This window comes from Sturnira hondurensis, unplaced genomic scaffold, assembly GCF_014824575.4.
Source record: "Sturnira hondurensis isolate 20B ecotype Veracruz unplaced genomic scaffold, ASM1482457v3 Scaffold0001872, whole genome shotgun sequence".
Classification (NCBI taxonomy): domain Eukaryota; kingdom Metazoa; phylum Chordata; class Mammalia; order Chiroptera; family Phyllostomidae; genus Sturnira; species Sturnira hondurensis.
The window spans coordinates 37,897,352-37,916,446 of NW_028074503.1; positions in this window are offsets into that span (position 1 = coordinate 37,897,352).

Genomic DNA, 19,095 nt, shown 5'->3' on the forward strand with positions numbered 1-19,095 from the left:
TTACTACCCATTTGTAAGATGGATATTTAATAGTTCTAGACCCACCGTTTATACTGCACACTCATGAGTTTCTATGAAATTTGAAGTGACAAATGCCTTTAAAAACAATGAATACATTTTCTCAGGGTCAAAAGCAGGATCTGAAAGGGAAATGTGGATTGGAACTTCTGTATGTTTCCTCTGTCTCACTCGGAGATGGCGCGGTCCCCCACTTGGCATCTCCCTCAGTCCAAGCATCTTTGAGTCCCTGATGCTAGAGGTGGTTTAACCACCCCAAATACTGTAAGATAACACCAAGTCCACAGGACGTGTTGGGGTTCACTGGAAGTCCTTTTCTGTACAGCCTGAATCATCCCCTCGCCCGCACAGCAGTTGTCTCATTCAGCGGCTCCCACTGGCAACCTGGACCCAGGTGAGTCTGCAGAAAACTGATTCTTCTGCATGGTTGTCCCAACTCTGTGCTGCTCCAGTCTGGAATGCTGATCCAGGTGGCTCACTGCCCCTCTTCTTCTTCATGTGCAGATGAAGTGACAGACAGCGCATCTTCTGGTTGCCCTTTTTTTTCCTATGAGGAGATGGGGAAAATTTCCTATAAAACCTACTCACTGAGCCTCTGAGAGGGCCACCAAAATTTTAACATAATTTTAGTGTATTGACACAGAATTTTGCAACTTAAATATACCTGCTTTCTGTCCAAAAAACCACTGTAAACTTTTTTAAAAGGTGTTTTCTTACATCTTTAACTATGGTAAAATGTAGTGTGACATGTTGGTAAATAAAATATTATGGAACAATTCCATCACCATGTAAAATTGGAACACTGTTTGGGGGGAAAACAGTTATCTCCAATGTTTTAGAAATTGTAGCTTCATTGGATATCATAGGACCCCTTTCAAGTGACAAGTTCTGGGATCACGGTGTGTCCTAATGCGAGGTGACTTGAGAGGTCCACCGTGAAGAATTGTGTACAAAGACCCATGTGTCTCGACCACAGAACACGGAGAAGAGACGGGACAAGGACACCCACACAAGGAGAGCCAGGCACGTTCCACAGATGCTGGCCATCTTTAGAACCAGGGGTGAATCAACGGATAAATAAAGAATCAATTTAAAAGAAAGCCAAGTGGTGAAAATGGGCAAAACACATCTAGCATACCATGGAATTGAAAACAGGACATTTACTCCCGACACATGAAAGGTATGGATGTCCCTGTTCCCTTCTGCCTTGCCTTTCTTTCGTGCTCATATGTAACACAAAATTATTTAATTATCTACAAACTACTAATTCTGAGCTCCAGGACACTTGTTATGGACTGAATTGGGCCTCCCTCCTAAATGCACAGGTTGAAGCCCTAACCCCCAGTGGGACTGTATTTGGTAATAGTGCTTTCAGGAAGGTAATTCAGGTGAAATGAAACCCCTGATCTGATAGGACTGCCATCCTCGTTAGAACAGACCTTCTAGAGAAGGAGTTCACATCTTCTCTCTCTCTAAGGAGGGAAGGTGATGTGAGCACAGGGTGGGGGTACAGCCTCCACACCCCGCAACCAGGCCCTCTCTAGGACTCAGCCATACCTCAACCCTGGTCTCAGACTTCCAGACTTCAGAATATGACATAATAATTTTTGCTGTTTAAGTCACTGTATCAATGGTGGGGATTTTTGGCATGCCAAAATGACTGAAACAACACTTGCTTTTTCACATATCCCAGCAATGCAAGATGAGAAAAGTAACTTTGAGTGAAAGCTATCATATTTGAGAAAATCCAATTGGAAATGCTTTTATGCAATGTACAATATGTGTATACATATTTACAATTCAATATATATGCAATTTAAAATAAGGTACATATCAAGCACTTTATGTAAAACATACGTGGAATCCGGGAGAAGTTTCGCTGTGGGAGAGTCACACGTGAGGCGAGGCGATGACCGAGGTGCACTGGTCACCGTGCGCGGGAGGAAGCGAGCCTCTCACACCTGCCTGTCCTTCCAGGGACATCTGGCAGTTGAGTGCTTTATATCTCCCAAATATAAAGAAAACCAAGAAATAAAATCTGTTCTGGTACAACATAGGGGGGAACTAATTGCACCTTTGGGTATATTGTACATTCTGACTAAAAAAATTGCACGAAAAATCAGTCTGCTAAGTACTCACTGTGCGTAATGAGCGTGGCTGTTACAAACATGCTGTGCAGCAGAACAACCATGGGACACAACAGGTCGGAGGACTTGATTACAAAACACTTTTATTTTCAAACTATTGAATAAAGGAGAGTAGTGATCGGTGTGTCGTTATTTAGCCAATCACCTGATAGCTGCTTTATTGGTGCTTGAGAAGAAAGATTAAGACAACGAAAAATGAACAAATTGTCATCACTTTTGAGAGAAATAAAAAGAAATATTGAATTAATGAAAGGAAGTAACAGTACTGAATAATAACACGTAATGTCTGAGTTTTATCCAAATTACATGAATTATACCCATAAGCTTCTTATTTGTAACGTTTGAAAGAAGCCATTTTAAAATACTAGGCAACATACTACTAGAAAGAGTTCCATATAGAAACTTTAATACAGGTACTAGAAATTGCATACCTCTTGAAACAAAATGGATTTTTACTTCAAGATGTTTGTTGTTGCTGTCTTGCCTGATTCATCTGTCTTTTGTTTCAAAGCAACGATGCCATGTCACTCAGGGTTGAATGAAACAGTTCCGTTTATTTCAGGGAACTCTGCTCTGAGCTACAGACCCGTGTAGAACTGAAGAATGCTTCCTCGTGCAAGTCGGGCAAAAGCGTCATGCAAATTTCATGTCAGTCCTTATCGAAACGCAGAAATCACACTTTACAACCTTACTCTCGGTGTGGTCTCAAAGCGCAGGGAGTAAGTCCACACCAGCAGGAAGGCTCATTTTTATTACGAGTGTTATTTAAAATTGGTGCCCAAGTTCCTTGGTCCCTGGCCTGCTTTGCTCCGAAGTCAAGGCCAGAAATGGATGGTCACGTCCATCTCACGTTGTACCTCTCTGACCTACTCTTTGTCCTGTTTCTTCCATTTGTAGTAACTCATGTGATTAGGTCGGCCTACCCAAATTCTCCAGAAAAATCTTCCTATTTTAAGACCAGCTAATTAATGAACTTAATTGTATCAGTAACAGCATCTGCGATTCTAATGTATCGGAGACATTCTGTGCTGGTTTCTTAGGGTTGCCATAACAAAGCACCACACATTTGTAGAAAATCAACAGAAATGTGTTTGTCTCGCTGTTGGAGCCTAGAGGTCAGGAAGGAGTCACCAGGCGGATTCCTTGTGAAGGAGCGTTCGTTCCGTGTCTGTCTCCGGCTCCTGGCGGCCTCGGGTTCTAGAACTTTAGACGCTGTTCTAGTTCCTTCATGTCATCCGCACTCTCTGTGTATCCATCTCTGTGCCCTTGTAAGAAGGACGCCAGTCATATAGGATAAGGGCCTCACCTAATGTCCTTGTTGTAACTGATCACCTGCCAAGAACCTATTTCCTAATAAAGCCGCATTCACCATCCTGTGAGTTAGGATGTCAACATCTTTGGGGGGAACACAATTCCGTAACACACACTCACAGGTGTAATATGGGGACTGGGTGGAGATAGTTTTGGAAGTGATTATTTTCCTTATGACAAGTGACGTTGGTGACCCAATGGTACCTGTGATGTGGGAAATAAGACAGTCTAGGAAAATATATAGGTCTCAGCTAGTCACTGTCATGGTTCTCTATTTCTTTTTGTGGAGTAAACATGTCCGTATACACTCTGGCTTGGTTTCTTTGACACTAAGGAGAATTAAAGGAGGCTTAGAGTGTCGAGTTTGCGATAAGATTTCAGGAGCTACGCTTTCCCTGAGTGAGTCATAGAAACAGGATGGAAAATACATGGGAGATTCCAGGAGAACAAACACCAGTCCACGCCAGCAAAGGCTCTGCTCAGGCTGCCGGCCCTGTACTTCCGTAGGGGCCTCCTCCGGAGGGTTCTGCTTTCATTACACCAAGGCCCTCAGTAGACCAGCTTTCTGCCAGTTGCTTCTAGTTTGTTGACTACTGTAAATATAATAATATTTTAGTTCCATTGTATATGTTAAGAAAAGCATAATTACATTTTCTATATGAAGTTCCAAGTAGAATACAATATTCAAGGGGAATTGAATACCTCTCTGCTTTTCAGCCTTAGGAATCATTTTATTGAAATGCAGCAAAACCTGTTGGGTCATAGTAAGTCCCACCTCAGCAAATATAATTCTCTCTGTTATTGAGATGGTAAAATAGAGTGTAATTAATCTACTGCTCTCTTATCAAGACCAGTAAAATTGAGCAATAAAATATAATCTGTGCTATTGGCCAAAAAATTGAACTTTTTATCGTCTGGTAGCAACTAAATACTAAATTATTTTTCAACAGCTTTTAATGAAGTGAAAGATAATCATCGAGGGGTGTGACACAGGTTCCAGTTCGAATGATTATTCTGTTTCCCATGACAAATGAAGTCCTTCCCACCTACTCAGGTTTTATTACTCACTCGTTTTCTGCCTGTTCTTAGTGTTATCATTATAAACACCAAGAGCCTCACTAACTGCTATTCAAATGTTTGAGTGGTGTTACTTCAACAGTATAAAAAATGACTCCAGCAAAAACTAGGGTTATTCACTCACACATGCACTAGTTTAGTATTTGATACATGACTGTGTGTCAGGCACTGTTCTAGACTGGGGAGACAATATATAAACAAGGCATAATCAAAATATACTGACAAAACATTGCACTTTGGTATGATAAAGCATGATAAAGGGCAGATTAGCTACACAGGCAACAAGAGTAATTTCCAAAAAGTGACAACAGTGTGTAGACATACGAAAATGTGAAAAAAATCTGAATTATAAACAAAATAGATAATTGAGTTGTTTAAAAGGTATTTCTCTACCTATAAAAGGTAGAGAAATAGAGAGAGCAGTAGCAAATGGTGTGGAGAACAGAAGCAAGAGAAATGCCAAGATATGACGAGCCCTGGTGATAGATATGAATATTCCAAAGTCATGGGAGTTCATTACCACTTTAGAACTGAGTCCCGAATGTGTGTATCTAATTTCTGCTCAGATACTTTGCATGATAATGTGTTAACATTTATATTTTGCCAGAAGAGACAGGTTAATGATGGAAACAAGCACGATCCCCATCCACTTTTTAGGCATAGTAGATAGCAAAATCCTGACCCAAAGGGTTAATCTCTGAATTAAACATTAGTTTTCCTTTACTTAAGTTACTAGAGTTTTCCCTTCAAACAACATTTTCATTGGATTAATTTCAGAAGTATACAGAAAGTCTACAGTCAAGAAAACAAGAAACCTCACATATGGCAATCGTTATGTTAGTAGAATGGGTATGATCTCATGATTATGTCTGTTATTCAGGGAATGGAAATGACTATGGCTCTTCCAAAGCAGAATCATTATTTCGCCACCAAATCAATCAATCATGTTGACCTCAATTGTGTTTACTGTTTGCTTCTCCAGCACTACTTTATAGTCATTTCAGCATGAATGTAGATTATTGATTGAATGTCCTGGCCCCTTAATTATTTTACCTCCCTACTTTCTGGTGTCTGGCACCTCCTTATGCCAGTAAAACTCTAGTTCTCACCAATAATCATGTCCTCCCAACACTTTAATTTCAAGTATCTCATTTTCTTACTGCCATCTTATTTTTCAGTTCCTGTCTTGTTTTTTTCAGTTCCTGCCTCCTTCATCCCAGCAATTACGTCTTGCATCATTTCAGGACTTTGTTGTTCTTAGTCAAAGACTAAAACCTCCATGTGGGAACAAATGACCTCTATGTTGTTCAAGGGCAGTCTCATCTTATTGTCATCAAATCTACGCAAAACACAGCAATGGATGAGTGAATATTTGTTGAATGAATGGATTCATGAATAGGTTTAAACTTGTTCTTGAGAAGCTAGGAAGAGCAGCAATCAAATAACACGGCACTTATTACACTTTCTTAAGTTGGTTTTCCGGAATTTCACTGAACATCTTATGGATTAAGTCTACTGAGTGAGGGTTAGTTTATTTCTACTGAGCAATCTCAATAATACTAGGCCATCATCCATGACTCATCTCTGTAACTTAATTAGGCATGCAGTCATGTATTAGAAAATACTCGTTACTACTTTCCACGATTTAAATATCACATGAGACAATGGGATACAAAGACAAAGGCAATATTCATTCATTGCAAGTACACTTTTTATGGTGACTGTTTTTGATTCAAGGTAAGTGAAGGTTGAGTGGTTTTCTTCAGATCGCCAGATCTCCAGATCTCTTGCAAATTCATTCAAATCCCAATCCTGAGACCAAGAAATGTGGATAATTTATTACCCTGATGTTCATGTTTTGGCTTGACATTGTATACTGGTATGAGTAATTAAGGAAGTACATGGTATTTACCTTTTTTGATAGTATTATAGAAGTTTCAATCCTTGGATACCTATTTCCCACACTGTGCTTCTCTCAGAAATTCCATCATTTAGAATTGCCCCAATAATCCATCTGAGGTCTGACAATGCATCTGACAATGCATTGTCCCAAGGCATTCCAAGGTCTGCTTCTCAGTACATCAGGCACCCAGACAGCTGGGAGCGGCCCCACCTTCTCCTCCCACTTGTGGTCTGTAGAAGCAAGAATGGGAGACTCTGGAATACTAATTATGAATGCATCACAGTCCACTAAAAATAAAAGAGCTACCGACAATGACAGCCTGAATACCTAATGTCATTGTCCCTTGAGCCACTAGAGGAGCGTTTCTAAGTTTACACAATGTAGATGTAGTAGGCTTCCTAGGGATACTGTGTCTGCGTGCAGGTATTTTAAAGATAGAATAAAGATTACCTCTCAAAATTGTATTGTTGTAAAATACACACGCAATCAAAATGATCTTTTTGACCATTTTAAGAGTGCAATTTAGTGACAACGAATACATCCCCCTGTTGTGCAGCATCACAACCACCCACCGCTGGGACTGTTCCACAGTCCCCAACTGAAACTCCGTCCCCATTCGACACTAGCCCCCAGTGTCCTCTCCCCTCTCCCCTGGCAATCACCATCAACTGTTCACCTCTGAGAATGTGACCACTCCGAGAGCCTCACGTCAGGAGAACTACAGAGCATTTGTTTTTGTGTGACTGGCTGACTGCACCTGGCATCATGTCCTTGATATTCTCCTCTGTGGGAGCGTGTGTCAATGTCCTGTCTCTTGAAGGCCGAATCACCACTGCACTTGTGGATGGCATTTTGTTCATCCACCCACCTGTCAATGGACACGTGGGTCGCTTCTACGTCCACTGTTACGAAGAATGCCACTGTAGGGGAGGAAACACAAGAAGAACTATATGACTTCAACTTTCACATAGTTGGGGTATGTACTTAGAAGTTGAGTTTCTGGATTATTTGGCAATTCTGTGTTTAATTTTTAAGGAACTACCACATTGTTCTCCACTGCGGCCTCACCGTTTCCCATCCCTACCAGCCATCCACAAGGATTCTCATTCCTCTCTGTCGTCCCCAACACGCAGGAAACATTTTTATAATAATCACCCTAATAGACGTGTACATACCTTTTAAACAAAATTTTTGTCTAACCAGTCTTTGAACCAAGGTGTAAACAATTGTACTAAAGATAAAGAAAATATCACGTAACTTACTTTGAAGAAATTAAAACTCTATTTTTCTTTGAGGTTTCTAACTCCCTTGTACATTTCAGGAAATCTGATTTGATTTTTAAGAACCCCTTTTAAAATCTTAATTTTAAGACTTTCAGGTTTTCCTTGAAATTACGAGTTATACTTTACCAATTACATATAAATAAACTTTACATTAAACAGAATGCGTTAAGATGCCAGAGTCTTTCTAAAAGAAGTTGCTGAGGAAAGCAAATTCTTAGACAAAGAGAACCTTTCCTTAATATTAAAGTCATATTTTTAATGAAAAAGAACAGTTTGCACTCAAGATTTACAAGGTTTAAACAAACCCAAAGCTAAACAAAATAAATTTTTTCAAAGGATTTTGTGAACAGTAAGTTGGTTCTCAGGGGAGAAATAAAATATAAAACTCAGATAAGCAATCAAAACACCCCCCATTTTCAAGAGTAACTTTGATTAGTAAATAGTTGTTGTGAAGACAGTCAGAAGCTCCATTTCTTAAAACCAAAACTCTATAGACTACAAATTGTAGCTGTGTTAGCTATATTTTTAAAGCCATAAAAAAACGTTTCTAAGGTAAAGGATCTGTAACACTTCAAAATGGGACACACAGGAATTGCCTAGTAGCTTTAAATGGCAGAATATTTTTTAAAAATCACTTGGTGAAATTGAAAAGTTGGATGTTTTTTGCTAAAAATACCCCATTGATTTCCAGATGGTTAGTTTGGCAAAAATCCTTAACTCATAACTGATAACAAAAGTAGCAGCTGAATGCAGAGCGCTCTGACATCACATTAGAGTTCTCAGCTGGTGGTTTTTAACTGGTGTGCGGCAAGAATTTTCAAAACAGGCAATACCCAGCTATTTAGTCGGGGGCACTGACCTCTCTTCCCTTAGACCGTCATAAAAGTGACAACGGCCAATATAACAATAGCTGTCCAGTGTGAGTGAATCAAAATTACACCTATTTTTAAAATCAAATTGGCAAAATTGTACATTTTCTGCTGCGCCACAGAATTTTGGTGATGAGTTTATGTGTACCTTGAGATGAGAAAGGTTTAAAATTGCTATTCTGAGCCATCAAAAATTTGAAAAACTGAATTTTGGAGGTTCACATTTTTGTATTTAAATATACTTGATTTTTAAATTTTTGATGAATAGAGTTTTTATATTTATAATTTTAAAACTAGTCTCCTGATTCATTACAACATAAAACAGAAGTTATGTACCTCTAGCTATAGAAATAAATATACATGCATAAACTTCAAGTTACTTTGTTCCAAAGAAAATGTGATATATAGATACCTGTGTTAACAACATACGTAAAAGCAGAAGGTGATCTTAGAAATTATCAGTGGTGACTGCTGTGAGAATTAAGCCAGTAGCTTGGACGAAATTAACTTGCTGGCTCCCATGTGTGAGACCACCTGGGGTGGCGTCGGTAAATATTTCTGGTTCCATCTGGTGACGAGATCGCTGTAGCAGCACCGCGTCTCGCCCTTCCAGGCTCGGGCTCCGTGGGGAGGAACCGCAGCCCTGCACAGGGCCAGCAGCCCCCGGCGCAGGACCACGGTGCCTTCGCCTGAGTTCGTCATTTTGACCCGGGGAACAGGATGCCACTCAGTAATGTACCCAGTGTAGAGCCAAGTATGATGTCAGCCACTGGCCTCTCTAGGGGAGGACAAGCGCTTGCATAAAGTCAGAAGCTTCCAGAAACAGTGGCATTAGAAGCGTTGAGGTCATGAGCTCATCAAACCACCCAGGGGAGGAAGATCACCATCTTCCTGAAGACGCTTATCTGAGTCCAAGAGAGAGGGAGGTTGGCCACTGAAGTCGAAGTATTTATTAAATCCCGTACAACGTAAATAAGAATGCATTTATTACTCTCCAGGAGAGAGAATTTCCAACATAAATCTCAGGCAGCTTCAGAGAGCTCCGCCATCACCAGAAACACAGCATGGTCCTGGGGTCAGGGGCTGCATTTCGCAAGGTGGGCGTGGCACGCAGTAGGACCACACAGAGCACTGCTCCACCGCTGCAGGAAATAGCCCCTCCCTCCCCTCCCCTTCCTTCCTTCCTCTCTCTGCTCTCCCTCCCTCTCTTTTTTTCCTTTTAAACGTTCTTTTCCAGAAAAGTTATAGGTTCACAGCAAAGCTGAGCAGTGAGGACAGAGCTCCCATAAACCCCTGCCTCCACCCAGGCGTGGTGCCCGCCATCAACATCTCCCACCACGGGGAACATTCATTACAATGGATGGACCACATGGTCCATTATCTCTCCAAGCCCACAGTTAACATTTAGGGTTCACTCACAGTCTGACTTCTGACCAGTGTATAACAACACGTATCCAACTTTATAATATCATACAGAACTACCCCGAATTCTAGGGGCAGTTATGTAAGCCTAATAGCACTTCAGTGGGCTGCCCAACAGTTATCATTCCAGTAAGCCTATCAGCAACTAACTATTACACGAAACCCTTGTGAGGCAAATCACCCCGCTTCCCATTCGAGCAGGATTGTCAGATATAAAACTACACGTGCCTTGAGTCTGCTCCCTCCCAGGGCTCACCCACACCCAGCGAATTCGGGGAGCCCTGTGCATGCAGACTGCACTACCCGTCTGTGGAGATCCGCCATGGCAGTGATTTGCTAAGAAATTCTGCACTGGTTGTAAAAGACGTAGAAAAGGAATCGTCTTAGGAGGTGAAGGTTTGACTGTGCACAATAAATCCATTCTAGTACTCCGGTTCCAAAATCCTTGGGTTTTGTTCACTGTAACAAAAATTTTGAGTGGCATGGAACTAATTAGTAACCTCCTAATGATTCCATTTAATCTCACAGAATCTAGAATCTCTAGGAAGTGATCTCGAACTAATGAATTTAGCCCTTTCTGTGATTATACCCCCTCTCATTGATGGAAGTCCTGGCACAGCAGACCTGGTACTGCACTGAGCTTCATTTCTCCCAGTCCTCTTATCCTCCCGTATTTCATCATTTTCAATCTCCAGACTCTGGCTTGCTCATCATCAATGCACTAAATTTTTACAAGAGACCTTGCCAGACGGTGAAGTGCACTGATACTCTATCTCGGCCACCTGCAAAATCAATATTTGAATTTGTTTTTTTTTAAGTGTCTTTGCCACAGGGCTGGAAGAAATAAGAAATTATTTCAGTGCTTACAGAAAAGCTCTTGGTTTGGGTCTATGACAGGAGTTAGGGATTTAAGATCCCCAGGGTTTCATTCTCTTTCTTTCTTAGCTGTCTTGTTCTGGGTCAATATGGCGTCTCCACCCTCGAGAACAGGATCTCCACTATAAGTCCCTAATTCTTCAAGTGCTTTTCACTGGTTCTTTATCAGTCAGGGTCTCAACAGAAAGGATAACATTCAACAGGGGCAAAAGGGGAAAGGGTGATTATGGGAGGACTTAAGACATTGTGAGCAGGGTGAATCGTTTTATCCCAAGGCTAGCTGGAGCCAAAAAGCTGTTACTGCCTGGACTGAGATAGGATGGGTCCCCCTCCCAAGTCACAACCTTCTCAGAAGCTCAGAATCAGACCTTTTCTGGAAATCAGGCCATTGCAGAGGTATTTAATTAAGATGATGTCACACTGGAACAGGCGGGGTTTCAATCTAGTGTGACTCATGTCCTTTTAAGAACAGAAGAGGGGGCACGGAGACAGACCCCCGAGGCAGGCCACATGTGACGACAGAGGCAAAATCACAGTGATGAGTCTACGAACCTCATGAGTCTATTGCCACAGCAGAAGCCAAGAGAAAGGCATGTAACACACTCTCCGCAGAGCTCTCTAGAGGGAGTAGCCGTTGCTGACACCAGAGCTCTGACTTCCCAGAGAACCATGGGAAAATACAGTTCTGTTGTTTTAAGCCACTGTTTGTCTCTTAGGAAACTAATCAGCACCCATAGGGCCAGAGAAGGAAGCAACTGCAGGTGAAGGAGAGCCTCCCCAGGCAGGCACTGTGCCCTGGGTAGGGAAATATGGTCACCTTGAACCTGTAGCCAGCAGGGACAGCCTCACGGGTCTGCAGTCCAGTCTCTGCTAGTGCCTCTTCCTCGGGCGCAGCACAGCCAGGGCCTGAGCTCCAGAGAGGCGTAGACACAGCCCTTGGAGGCCCCTTCATCAGGAAGCAGAGGGAGGGAGGATGGAGGTGTGTTGGGTGAGAAAAGGGTGATTCCGGTGTGTTCTCCTAAACCCTTGACTTCTAAGGTTCTTCTCCCATGCCCTGTTACGTCTTCATTGGCTCTTCTTTTCGTGTTGTGTTGTTTCAGAGTATTGAGTGACTCTGAAGGAAGGGCAAGGAGGGAGACTCTGGCTGAGAAAATGCGTGGGGCTGGGAAGGACATCATCTCCGCGACTCGTGGGATGCCTCTTCTCTGCGCCTTCCTGCATCTCTCCACAGCCTCTGATACAGGCACCTTCTAGGTCAAGGGCCTCGTCAGCCAAGCCCTACCTCCTCATCCTACTCCCTGAATGCGCTGCGACACCTTATCCTGTAGTTGCCGGGTTACTACGATCACCCCTCACTCCTGCAGTCAAGTCCGCCCGGAGAAGCAAGGGAACCTTTCACAGCGTAGCTCGGATCCTCTCCAGTCTCTCCCACAGCTCCCTTTCGAATCCCGCGTGGAACCCAGACTGTCCCCAAGTCCCGCGACGTCTTACAATGCCCAGCCCCCAGATGTGGTCTGATCTCACGTCCTTCTCACAACCCCCTGGTTCTCCTGGGACCCACAGGCTCTGCTGTTCTTCGAGTACGGCCTGCCCTTCCCTTCTGGTCAGGCTACACTCGCATGTCCCTCTGCCCCAAACAACTTTTCACTGGAGATCCTCACCTGCGATTTCTTGGTCAAATGTCGTTTTCTGACCGAGCTCACCCTGGGCAAGTTAGGTGGTACAACCCCCTTCACCCTTCCCGGGTTCCTGGTCCTACTCACCCTGTTCCGCACTTAATCACGGTTCCCTAACTGGTATCCTGAACCAACACCATGTATAACGGATGCATTAGGTGTGTGTTAAAGCATCTGTGTCTCTGCTCAATATTACCTTAAAGAGCAGGAATCTTTGTCCTTTTGTTTCGCCAATGTATCCCAAGATCTGAAGAGCGCCTGTTATTATAGCATAGCACTCAGTCAATATTTTGAGTTCATGCACCAGGCCTTGCAGGTTGAGATGAAATTTAACCTCTGAATTGAAATGAGGAGCAAAAGGTCACCCTTAGTGCGCTTTCCTTATAGCAGTACAAGTACGTTTGGGGACTGCAAGGGGGTTCTATTTTTCATCACAGAAAAGGTACCATAATAATTCATACTGTTTTGATGGTCATTGCCAGAAATCAGCATATAAATTATGTGTCCAGAACACGCTCCCTTTTCAATTAAATTAATCAGAATTTAATTCATGTATACTTCTGAAAAGAATGCTCAAATCTTACTTTGTCATGAGTTGTTCTCAGCCAAAGAAAACTGTTGTAGAATACTTTTCTGTGCATTATTTTGCTTAAGATCTTCAATGCAGATCCCTTTCATGACGTGTTAGGATATACAACAGACAGTGTATCCTAATTTTAGATTATTATTTATGTTTGAAAAAAATAAAAAAAACAGCCCTGGCTGGTGTGGCTAAGTGGATTGAGCGCAGGCCTGTGAACCACAAGGTTGTGGTTCAATTCCCAGTCAGGGCACATGCCTGGGTTGCAGGCCACTTCCCAGCGGGGGACACATGAGAGGCAACCATACACTGATTTTCTCTCCCTCTCTCTTTCCCTTCCCCTCTGAAGATAAATAAATAAAATTATTTTAAAATTAAAAAAACAAACAAACATATCATCAGACCAGAGAGCCCATGCCAAAACCCTTGTCTCATATTATAAGGACAAGTCTGCAGTTGCCTTATTAAATATAGAAGACTCATTCATATAAAGAAGCGATTTCTTATTTCAAGGGGCTGATTTGCATCTCCCTAGACTGTAAATCCTTGGAAGTTGTACCAACTCTTAGGAGAGATGCTCTCTCCCTCCCAAGCGTTCTGAACCGCAGTGGCGTGGGCCCTGCGGGCCCAGGGGGATGGGCTGATGATAGTCATGCCATAAAGTAAAATGACATTGTCTTCGAGGCGGTAACTGCACACTCTATTCTTATTAGTGCTTTATATCTTGATAAAGGATTTGTCTCAATAAGCCGGTAGCACTCACTTACTTGAATTGATTATATATATCACAGTTTAAATGGCTTCCATCTGACCCATTTTAAATCCATTGCTTTATAATTTCTTTATGAGACAGGATTAGTAGGAGAAGGCAAGAGAATTCTTTTCCATTACATTCTGATATTTATATGTTGAAGCATATTTTCCATGGGCCAAAGTCAATTAGGTCTATTTTTCACATCTAAGAGAATTATAAAGCCAAACAACAAAAACAACCACAAAGTTAAAATGTGGTAAATTAAATATATTTACTGACTATTGTAAATGATTAATAGTTTTCCCACAAGAATAGTCATTACTCATAGAAGATCCAATTGACAAAAGAAAAAGAAATGATGATGCTTTTTAAAGCATTGGCTTCCATAATATCCTTTATAGTATATTTTACCTTCAAGACTATCTGCTCCATTATATCTGCTGATTGTCTTCTCTTTAAGGTAATTATCATAAATCTTTTTAGTTCACTCATAAATCTACCCCATAATTTTACCTTCTTTGCTAATGTACCTTTAGGTCGTCTTTTATGACAAATGGGTGAATCCTTAACCATCATACACACAGCATACACTTCCCGGAAGTAAGGGGTCCCCAGGAGGTCACCCTAAGTCCCTCTCCGCTTTTTATAAGGACTGAGAGATTAGTGAATTAACTATTTAGAATAACAAAACTTCCTGACACAGCATTTTAAAATGTGTTTTTAGTTTTTAGAATAAGCTGGCTCTTCACTGAATCCGTCACGGGGCTTTGGGTAAGCCCTTGCAATGGACGGGAGACAGGAAAAGCAGAAATGATTGTCACACTTGAGGGTCAGAGTATAGAGTATGTTTTATTTCTAGTCAAATAGTCTTAATGTGTAGGTCTAACAGATGTTTCCTGTTTTGTTGTCTGTTCTCAGTTCCTTATTTTGTCATTTCCTGACACGAGTTATCCATATATGCATTCTCTGGATTCGTATTTCTCAGAAAGTGGGTGGTAGATGATTCGACGGCCTGTTCAGAATGAGTCTCTCCCTCTGGCTGTCTGGCGACTAATGACTGTAGGATTCATGGCACGTGCCTTCACAGATTGAAACAGGGACATCTTATTTAATCGTGTATGCATTGTCCGGTACTCACCTTTCTTCTCGTGACAATGTGAGATGACCAGTTCCTAGGTGATGAGAAGAAGCAAGGTTTGTGGCTGGCACGACCTTGCCATGGACCTTCTGACTGTGCCCTCCTCAGATACAGGACCGTCCTCTTCGGATACTTGGCATGGAGCTGTGACCATGTATACGATGGGGGTGACAAAACCATGGGCAGCAACCCCGTGGATAAGTGGGGACTCCTGGATCAGCTTTTTTTGGTTCTGTGTCCTATAACAAGGAAGAAGAGCTGGGAGGGGGAGAGAGATGTGCATTCCAGCCAAATAGAACAACGAATTCAAACTTTCTTGGAGAAGGACATCATAGTGCCTCCGAGGACACGAATAAACATCGGGCCAGAGCCCAAAGCCAGAGGAGGCCATGATGCAAGGAAGAGTTGGCACGTAGACAGGGGCTGGAGAATGGGGGCTTTGGAGGCCGCACCACACGTGTTTGTCTTTCTCAGGGTGTAACTGTAATGGGGGTTTCCTGCTGAGGAGACACGCCAGAACTGTGCGAGGAGGGATTGACAAAAACAAGGCGGTGGCTAATAAAATGCTGTGCGGCCAGGAGATGGCCAAGGCGATGGCAATGGAGAGCAGAGCCTATGTGAGAGATTGCGGAGAAGAAGACACCCAAGGTCTTCGCTAAGTAGACTAGAACAGACCAGAAGCCAGAGCATCCTATTTGTAGTGAGAACGCTGGCGTGTGGCTTCGATACGCCATTCTCCAGGAGAAGAAACAGGAATTCGGGGGAATGTCTGAGTCGGGAAAGAAGAGCAGAGACCAGCCTGGAACACCTTGTGACGCCAGAAATCAGAGAAGGGGTTACCGTAAAAGGGACACAGGATAAGAGAGGAGATTGGGGATCTCGGTGAGACAGCGTGACTTGAAGCAAATGAAAGGTTCTGACAGGAGCTAGAGAAAAGCCAAATAAAACACAAACAGGCCCCTGTTGAAAGGCAGTAAAGGGTGTTCACGGCGCAGCAGAGAAGAGCAACCGAGAACGCAGGCACGCAGCACTTGTACGAAGAATCTTTGCAGAGATCTGCCCTTTCCACCTTCGCCAGGCGATCAAACTGAGCATCACCAGCAGTGGGAGTCCTGGGGCGTGGGGGTGGCCCACCGATGGGGCGCAGTGGGCCATATACCGTGTCATCTATAGAGTACCCAGTATCTTTTTTATTATTTTTAAAATATATTTTATTGATTATGTTATTACAGTTGTCCCATTTCCCCCTTCATTCCCCTCCACCCTGCACACCCTCTCCCTCCCACATTCCCCCCTTTAGTCCATGTGTCTTAAGTTCTTTAGCTTTTACATTTCCCATACTATTCTTAACCTCCCCCTGTCTATTTTCTGCCTGCCATCTATGCTACTTATTCTCTGTACCTTCTCCGCCCCCACTCCCCTGTTGCTAACCCTCCATGTGATCTCCATTTCTGTGGTTCTGTTCCTGTTCTAGTTGTTTCCTTAGTTTGTTTCTATTTTAGGTGTGGTTGTTAGTAATTGTGAGTTTGCTGTCATTTTAGTATATATGTTTTTTATCTTCTTTTCTTAGATGAGTCCCTTTAACATTTCATAATAGAAATATTATCAAGACTCCAGACTTCCTTCCAGTTTCTGGAAAATGCAGGAATAAAGAATGAATTAAACATCATGAGAAATCAAAGCCAGAGTGAGAAATAAGTCACGGGCCACTTCTAGACTAAAAGAAGTTAGTGAGACAGAAAAATCAGTCACCAAAGTTAAAACTAGATTGGATAGTAATTTGAATTTTTAAACGCATAAAAATATCCCTATAACAATTGTATAAATTTGAGTGTGGATTACATACTAAATGGCATTAAAATTACTATTTTTAAGCTTGATAAATGTACTGCAATTGTTGCTGTTTTTAGTAATTAAAACTCCAGAAATCCATAGCATTACATAAACTAAGGGGTACTATGGGGAAAAGTAAAGATTTCCTTTCAAGAAAACTGCTTTTTAGTTGGTGTGGAAGGGGTGGGGAAACCCTGCATCATGCAAGTCTGTGCATAATAATTCCCTCAGGAAACTTGTTGGAGCTGGCAATCGCCCTCGCTCTTCCCAAGATCAATGCCAGTGGGCTTAGAGGTGAAGCAGCATGATTTCTGCATTGTCCTTTCAAGAGTGCATCATGTGTGCGTGTGAGTGAGTGCGTGTGACAGAGAGACACACACAGAGGACAAATGAGGCCAGATGTTAACTATTTTCTTTCATCTACATGTCAGTGTCTTTCCACATTTCTTTATGTTTGACACTTTATGGGTGAGAAATTGAGACTGAGGAAGCTTATGTTCCTTGTCAAAACAGCAACAAAAAGAAAGCCCTCGTTTGTGTTGCAAAGGTGTTATAAAAACCAGGCTGATTAGCACGTGGAGACAGAGCGACGTACGAGCGTGCAGCAGAGCGCTCTGGTCCTGGAAGAAGGTGAGCAGGTTATGCTGATAACTGACAGCTGCGTGGACACACGGTAAATAGACAGAAGGCAGATAAGTAGACAGAGAGGTAACAGATAAACTAGAACAATGATAATTAATAATTTCAAATTTGTAAACCCACAACACATTGAAAGAAGGAAATTTTCTATTGATTTAAGCACTTTATATTTAATACTAAGGATTTTAACAACCATCTTAAAACTGTATTATACTATAAACCCAGGATATCAATAAAATACCATGGATTACGTTAATAGTGTTCACAAAATTTAAATATTTTATAATAGTTTATGAGAAAATCCGTTCACAGAGAATATCTTCCAATGATAAATATTAAGTCCAACTAAGAATTTACAGGCTGTGCGTGGCACAGTATTTCTTTTCTAGGCTTGGGGAGCAGATAAATGACTTGATTGCTTCGCCCTGAGAAGTGTGTCTGCGCAGGTAGCTTATTCACCGTTTCAGAGGGAGTGTCACAGTCACCGCCTCTCCTTGGGAACACGCATTGCCTGGAGCACGGGAATAGCCATGGTGGCCTGACATCGGTGCTCTGAGTAGTTTCAGGAGAAGCCCCAAGGACAATGGCAACCGGAGCTGAACCTGGGGCAGCCGTCCTGTCCTCGCCACCTCTCGGCAGCTTGGCCGGGGCGCTCAGAAGCAGCCCTCCCAAAGCGGCAGGTGAGCACAGCACACTCCCAGGCTCTTCTTCCAGAGCCTCCAGCAGTCCTGACACGTGTGTGTGTGTGTGTGTGTGTGTGTGTGAGAGAGAGAGAGAGAGAGAGAGAGAGAACCAGTCCACATGCAGCACACCTCTCCTCAGACCAACTGGGCCGACACAGAAATAATTGTGTGATTTCCCAATTCTGGTGTCTCTCCCATTCTTCGCATTTCAAGTGAAATAATTTTCTGAAAATGCTTTAACTTCCTTGGATACTTAATATTTACCTGGTTTTGATAATAAACATGAGAACACTATTCAAGTTGGATATGGATATCCTCTTATATTTAAAAATCTATCTTGAAGGAATTAGAAGCGAATTTAGAACTTTCTATAACTTTTTATCAAGTAATTCAAGAAGATAGTCAGGAGTACATTAATTTAATTTCATGGTAACCTTTTTTAACAGAGGTTAGCTACCAAATTATTTCAACTAACAGAAGAAATTATTGTTTTAAATATGCATATCGAATAGTAAATGGACCTAGTGCCTAACGAGCAACAGGACATACCATTATGAAGAATTTTGTATTAATTTTCAGAAACGTGACATTCTGGTTCCAGCCCAGGCATTAGGTTTTTGTGTGACTTGGCCCAATTGCAAATCGGTCTGTGGCTGTTGCCTTATCTCTGCCTGACACAGACAATGGTCGAGGACCTCTGGCCCAGCAGAGATGTGGGAATAATTGAACGGTCTGATCGCCGGATTGTTATCGGAGGTTTCTTATAAAGTTCATGGAATTCTTGCCTCCCTGACTCCACGTTTTGAAGCCCCGCTCGGTCATTCCACCTGGACAAAACCCTGACTTTACACTCTTGTCTCACTAGGCCTTTCACGGAACCTAGGTG